The 7,496-nt window shown below is 36.3% G+C and overlaps 1 long non-coding RNA gene across 1 annotated transcript; it reads left to right on the top strand.

Moving 5' to 3' along the window:
- The first annotated feature begins 361 nt into the window (after positions 1-361).
- Positions 362-7,144, top strand: LOC137626646 (uncharacterized). The gene is made up of 2 exons (XR_011041073.1): positions 362-423; positions 6,854-7,144. It is a non-coding gene; the product is annotated as an uncharacterized lncRNA (long non-coding RNA).
- Positions 7,145-7,496: the final 352 nt, after the last annotated feature.

Below are 7,496 nucleotides of genomic sequence, written 5' to 3'. Positions count from 1 at the left end.
GAGAAATATCTTCAAGACTTCAAAAATAAATAGCTGTAAAACCAGAGATATATCTTCAAGACTTCAACATAAAAGCTGTAATACCTGATAAAGATCTTCAAGAACTCAGAACTATCTACAAATATCTACAATTTTGACTAAGTCCAACGAAAATGCTAACACCAACATATGTTAGTATACAAATAGAATCTTCAATCAACATCCTAGGAAACCCAAGGACTGGCATTCAACTATTGCAAAACATATCCAGGAAGACCTACATTCTACAAGAAACTAGAACGAGACATCGCTAACAAAACATCAAGAGAGAGAGAGAGAGAGACGACTCGACTACATATAAAGCTAAGTACAAAGATTTTGTATTCATTTCAGTTTGTGCAGTGAAGTGTAGTTGTCACAAGTCGTTAGTCAAATATTACTGGGGTGAGTGAATTCCTAAACTTTGTTATAAGAAACTCCGAATTCTCATTTAGAATTTTTCTTTCTTTGTGCTAATTCCTTTTTCTTTCATAAACTCTTGGGGGGAAATGTATTGGGATTAGTAACATTGTTGGGGGAATTTTATTATACATATGGGTTTACGCAGTGGGCGTCTGTACTCATATAGATATTTTGATAGGATTGAAAGGGGTCACAGAGATAGAAAAAAAAAGAATACAGCAGTCATGGCTCCTCCTGTCAGCCCTACCCCTGGACCTAGTGGTGTAGGCCAGGCTAATCCTCCTCCAATTGTGACGCTTGTAAATGCCAGGTCAGCAATCCTTCCTTTTCAAGGCCGTGTCAACGGGTTCTTGCCACAAAATGTGGAGTCATGGATTTCATCCGTTGATGCCCATTTAAATGCCAAACAAATCGTAGATCCTTTTGTACAATTACAAGAAGCTAAAAGTTTTATAGATTTTTCTAAGGGGGATGCGAGTGCGTATTTAAGAGGTGTTTCATTTCAGGAAGCAGTTACTTGGGATGATTTCAAAGTTAGGTTACGCGCGATCTATGGGGGTGAAGAAGCTTTGGATGTGGTGTTAACGTTACGAAATACACTTAATCAAGCCACTATGAATCGGCTTAATGTTGTTGAGAGAGCAGCTCTCATAGCTGATAGGCTTAACGAATATCAGGACATTTTAGGTAATTCCACTTGGGTTACTAACGATAATATCTCCGTGAAAGATTTTTTACGATTAATGTATTTAACTTGCATGACACTTATGTTGCCTGAAGCTTTAGTGCGGTGCTTTGATAAGAAGTTAATGCCTGCAAGTACGGAATTGGATGTCTATAAACAGATAAAGAAGCACATGTCCAAGTGTCCAGATCTCGATCCCGTGTTAACTCAAGTTTTTGCTAAGAATGAAACAAAACCACAAACAGTGAACGTAATTAATAATCCAGTAGCGGGAGTGACGTGTTACAACTGCAAACGTCAAGGTCACATAAGCGCAGACTGTAGAACGAAATTTTGTTCAGTTCACAACACAGGATCACATTCTTATAGTCAATGTTACGCGCGTAAGACACAACAATATCCTAGAAATACACAGTCAATTCCACAGTCAGTTCCATATGGAAATAAAAAGAAAAATCCTCATTTTAACAATAAGAAGAAACAACAAAATGTCAATGCAGTTCAGAGTCCGAAACAAACAAACACTTCTTCAAATATCGCTGAGCCTGGGCCGTCAAACCAGACCTCGCAAAGTCAGCCTAATTTTCAGAATGTGCAGAACAAAGCAAATACCACATAGTTAACTCTAGAGGGGAAGAGAGTGATGTTGGGTCAAGGTCATTTATGTCAACATCAATAGTATTGAATAATCAATTTAATGTTTTATCAGATAAATGTGAGACAATAGATTTTCCTATGAAACACACGGCCGAATTAAGTAAAACAGTGCATGCTCCCGTAGATTTGCAACGAATTCATACAATAATAAGCCAAAATGAGTTACGGCCAACCTTATATGCTGTAAATTTAGAACACAAATCCTTTACGTTATTTTTTGACTCTGGTAGTCCACGTAATATTATGGATTTGAAGACGCATCATTTGTTGTTTTCGAACTTTCCGATTGAAAAATCAGGAATCAGACTTTCAGGTATAGGAAATAATGAATTAAACGTCATAGGCATAACTCATATTCAGTTCAGAGTCGGTAATCGCACGTTTGCCGATACATTTGTTGTTGTGAAAAACATTAATATGTATCCAGCTGTAATTATAGGATACCCATCTATGGGAAATCAAAACATTATCTTAGCTCCTGCAAAGCACGGCGTGTATATCAAAGGGAAATTCTATAAGTCTTCTAATACTTTAAAGTCTGTTTTGGATAATAAGGAGACGACAAATGTAACCGTAACGTACGTTGAAGAACCAATAACTTGTCTCACTAATAAAGAAATAATACACGCGACCCAGCAGAATTCTCGTTCACCCGTAATATCATCTTGCACGCAATATATCGAACCAAACATACCTTCGAATTTAATAGTGCAAATAAAGAAAACACTACCGGGATCTGAAATATTAATCCTTTCCGATACTTTGAAAACCAACGGATTGTCTGTCACACAAGCTATTTATACAGTAGGCTCACATCAGCAATGTAATATCGAAGTCTGTAATCATTTAAATAACACTTTAGTAATTCACAAAAATCAACATATCTTGGATGTAGAAGTTTATAAACATCGTATTCTTACCGTTGCTGAAATCAATCACTCTCAATCAGTTGCGGATGAATCCCTTTTACGATCTATTAAAAATAAAATCAGTAAGGACATTCAAGACGAAGAAATTCAGCAAAAAATTTTTGAACTTTTAAATAAATATACAGATGTCTTTTCCACTACGGATGGATCCTTAGGGAAAACAGATGTGATCGAGCATCAAATAAGGTTAAAAGACAAACAGAAAATTATATATGTACCCTCGTACAGACTCCCTATGAAATTCCAGAATGAAATAAATGATGAAGTAGGTAAAATGTTAGAGGAAGGAGTCATTAGAAAATCAAATAGCCCTTATAATTTTCCTTTAATAGTTGTACCGAAAAAAGATCGAACATGGCGTATCTGTGTCGACTTTCGTCGTCTAAACGAGGAAACGATCCCTGATCGATTCCCAGTGCCATGTACTGACGATATTTTGTCTTTGTTAGGTCAGAATAAATATTTTACCAGTTTGGACTTACTTAAAGGCTTTCACCAGATATCATTAGAAGAAGATAGTATCCCATACACAGCCTTCAGCACAGCCAGGGGACATTATGAATTTTTACGGATGCCTTTTGGTTTACGTTGTGCTCCTATAACATTTACAAGAATGATTAACATAGTGTTTGGAGACTTGTTAGGGGATATATTGCATGCCTATATGGATGATCTTGTAATCTTTTCCAACACCTTAGAAGAACATCTACGTAAGTTAGAACTAGTACTACAGAGATTAAGACAACATAACTTAAGGGTAAAGATTAGTAAGTGTGAATTTTTCAAAACAGAATTAGTATATTTGGGTTTCATGGTGTCAAGCCAAGGTCTTAAAGTAGTCCATGATAAGGTGTCGGCTATACGTAATTTTCCCATACCTACTAATGTCAAGGGAATACAGCAATTTCTGGGTTGTAGTGGATATTACAGGCGTTTTATACGCAACTATTCAATAATAGCCGCTCCTTTAACTGATCTTACGAAGAAGGGCGTAGATTTCATATGGTCTGAGCAACATCAACAGGCGTTTAATACTTTGAAAGATGAACTGTGTAGTTCTCCTATCTTAAAATTTCCTGACTTCGGTAAGGAATTCTTCATTGCAACAGACGCCTCAGACTTAGGAGTGGGAGGGGTATTGCTTCAGCAATATGATAAACAGTTTTTCCCGATAGCTTTCTATTCTCGAAAATTGAGAACTTCCGAAAGTAAATATGCAGTAATAGACAAGGAAGGACTAGCTATTGTTAATTCGCTAGTGCATTTTAAGTTCATAATTTACGGTTATCCCGTTAAGGTTCTTACTGACCATAAACCACTAACAGAGTTCTTTAAAGGCTTCAATCACAGCCCTAAACGAACTCGGTGGCATTTAATCATTCAAGATTTTGGCGCAAGAATCGGGTATTTACCTGGGAAAGCAAATATCATTGCGGATGCATTATCACGCAACCCCGTGTCATCTTGTACGGAGTCTTTAGCTGAATTAATAGATATATCAACATCCATGCCTATTGTAAAAACAATATCTGAACAAGAAGATTTAGGCTGGAGTGCTGAATTGTTACAGACTGAGCAAAGAAAAGATCAGAAAATAGAAACAATTATAAATGCTTTGAAAGGCAATCATAAAGAAAAAGAATATATAAAGTATAAGCAGCAGAATTATGTAATCAAAGATAATATTCTGTGTAGGACTGTGACAAGGAAAACCCGCAATACACCACATGTAACTAACGACCAGGTAGTAGTACCAAACTCACTTGTTTCCACTGTCCTGAATTGGTTGCATTCAAATCCATTACATGGACACCCTGGGTTCTCATTAATGTCACAGAAAGCCAAATCATTGTTTTATTGGCATACAATGCTTACAGATATAAAAAGACACATAGCTAATTGTCGCACATGTCAGGAAAACAAAGGGCATACGAAAACACCTGTTAGCTTAGGAACTTATCCTGTTCCCAATCAACCCTTTGAAAGAATACATTTAGATTTGTTAACAGGATTTTACGAGTCAGACAGAGGGAATAAGCACCTCTTAGTAATTATAGATGCTTTAACTCGATATACAGAACTAATAGCGCTTAAAACTAAAACTGCGATTGAATGCGTTAGGAAGTTTTACGAGTGTTACATTTGTAAACATGGAATTCCACACATGATAATCTCAGACTCGGGTGGTGAATTTAATAATCACTTTCTTACCTCATTGTGTGAATTCCTCAAAATAAAGAAGATCAATACCATGATATATCACCCAGAGTCGAATGGGCTAGTGGAAAGAGCAAATAGGAAGATATTAAATATATTGAGGGTAACACTAGGGGGATCAGACCCCAACTGGGATATTGCAATACCGGCGGCACTGAGTACTCTGAATCATTCATATCATATATCAATTAAAATGTCACCGCATGAAGCATTGTATGGTACCCCAGTTAGAACACCTTTCCATGTATTAACGCCTACAACTAATCTATCAAATCCTTTAAAAGAATGTATAAATGCAAGTATAAGTCGATATGATATCCTTCGAAAGAATTTAGAAGAATCACAAATCATAATGAAAAGGAATCATGATAAAATAGCGAAACCAACTAAAACATATACCGTGGGTGATAACATCTATATTCAAATCAATGTCAGAAAAGGGCTCAACTATAAACTAACACCTAAGTTTGAAGGCCCATTTAACATTTTGGAAATATTAACGGCCAATAGGTTTAGAATTCAAAATGTAGCCCAACCCACGGATGAGAGAATAGTACCATTGTCTCACATAAGAAATTAAAAAGAAGTGAGGAAAAATTTTAATTTCAATTTAAAAGTTTTCTTTTTAATACAGGAGTAATTACATATGTTTTTTCTCGTTACAGGTTTCCAAGATGAATTTTTTGTTGTTGGGAGTGATATTGTTCGCTCAGACATTTTTTTCGTATGGGATGAGTTCTAAGACTAAGAATATATATTTTAAATATGGAAATATAGTTGAAAGACAAGAAGACATTTTTATTACATCAACCAACGTAATTGTCGAAGTGCATATGCAAGCAATTTTTCTTCAAGAGAATGATGTCACTAGCTTAAGAACCGCCATTTCAAGGTTTTCTGCATCATTGGATGAGTTGCATAGGAGACATTTTCGTTTGACTACTAAGAGTTTGCTTAGCTCAACATTAAAAATTGCAGAGATGCTATCTGATGACTTAAAGAATAAGACTGGAGAGACAGGATCTTTGGCTTATGACCTTTTGATGTGGACTGTAGGACACGAACAAAAAGAAAGACGGAATCCGTTCATTTATGCTGCATTAAGCATCTTTGGGTCTGTTGCAAGTTTAGGTTTAGGACTTTCCAATCGTCTTAAAATTAGTAATCAAAATAAGAAAATTGAGTTCTTGACTCATAAAGATGAATTGATTATGTCAGAACTAAGGGATCAGTTAGCTTCAATCAATAAAATTATGGATTTGTTAAATGAACATTCAGATAATATCGTTCAAATTATGGAAGTACAGGATTTGTTAGCAACATTAACGTATTATGATTCAAAGATAGATCACATACATAACAGAATTGCACATTTCATTGAGAAATCCAAGGATTATGTAGAAGCTATCACGTTAGCAACTAAAGGTGTATTGTCGCCCCATTTGTTGCCTATACGTTACTTAAAATTAGTTCTGGAGAACACTAGGGATAAACTAGGCTATGTTCCTTTGTTAGACGAACATAGGTTAGAATTTTATTACAGCCTAATTACAGTAAACGTAGATAATAACAAGATTAGGATTACAATTCCCTTTGATTCTTCTGATGCCTGGCAATCTTACAGGATATCACCATTTCCGACTTTCATGACGAATCACTCAAATCCAGTAATATCCAGTTTGACAGGACACGTATTGATTTCCACAGACAAGGAAACATATACGGTCATTAAAGACTTAAATCAATTAACTCACTGTTCAGACGCAATGGATAGAAAAATATGTACAGCTGACTCATTTGAATTCCGTAAAAACTTGATGGATTCATGCGAGTTAGGTATAGTGCTAGACGGTGCTCTCTCCCATACAAGTGAAAATTGTCTGGATAAGCTTTATCCCTTTGACAATAAAGAATTCAATTGCAGACTAAATAATGGCTCGTGGATACGATACGACAAGGACGGCTTCAATATATCATGCCCTGACGGATCCACATCCCACAACCACATCTTCGTCGCAGCAGATGGCTGTATCGGGACTTCCCCGAATTCCATGGTGACTGGCCTACGGACAATCATCAGAGAACGTGCTTACTTCGCGAATTTCACGTGGACCTCTACAACGCCCGCACTTCCTCTCCCCTATAAAGGAAGTGTGGCGAAACACTTAATGAAACTTACCGAAAAGGACCACCTGTCGCCGACTTACAAAGAGATTCTTCACCCCATAATACTGGCTAGTTTGTGTTTCACGGTGATGATATTTATCGCCGTGAACATCCTTGTTTGGCGTAGGTTACGGCACAGCAAGCAGCTACAAAGGAATGAGTTGCATAGCCCTGACAATACCCCCTATTTAATCCAGTTCAAAGCTGTATGAGTGGCCACCTCATTCGCTAAGGGAGTAATTTGTCGGATTGATGTTTGTATGAAAAGCTGATTAGTACGCTAGTAATATGTAATTAAAGAAATTCTCTACATTTGCATTGTTAAAAATACATTTAAAATAACATTTAAAAAAATAAATAAAATAAAAAAGGATATAAATCATTTTTTCTCTCGGCATCTA

Source organism: Palaemon carinicauda, chromosome 34, assembly GCF_036898095.1.
Source record: "Palaemon carinicauda isolate YSFRI2023 chromosome 34, ASM3689809v2, whole genome shotgun sequence".
In the NCBI taxonomy this organism is placed as follows: domain Eukaryota; kingdom Metazoa; phylum Arthropoda; class Malacostraca; order Decapoda; family Palaemonidae; genus Palaemon; species Palaemon carinicauda.
This window is presented reverse-complemented; position numbering and strand designations above follow the sequence as displayed.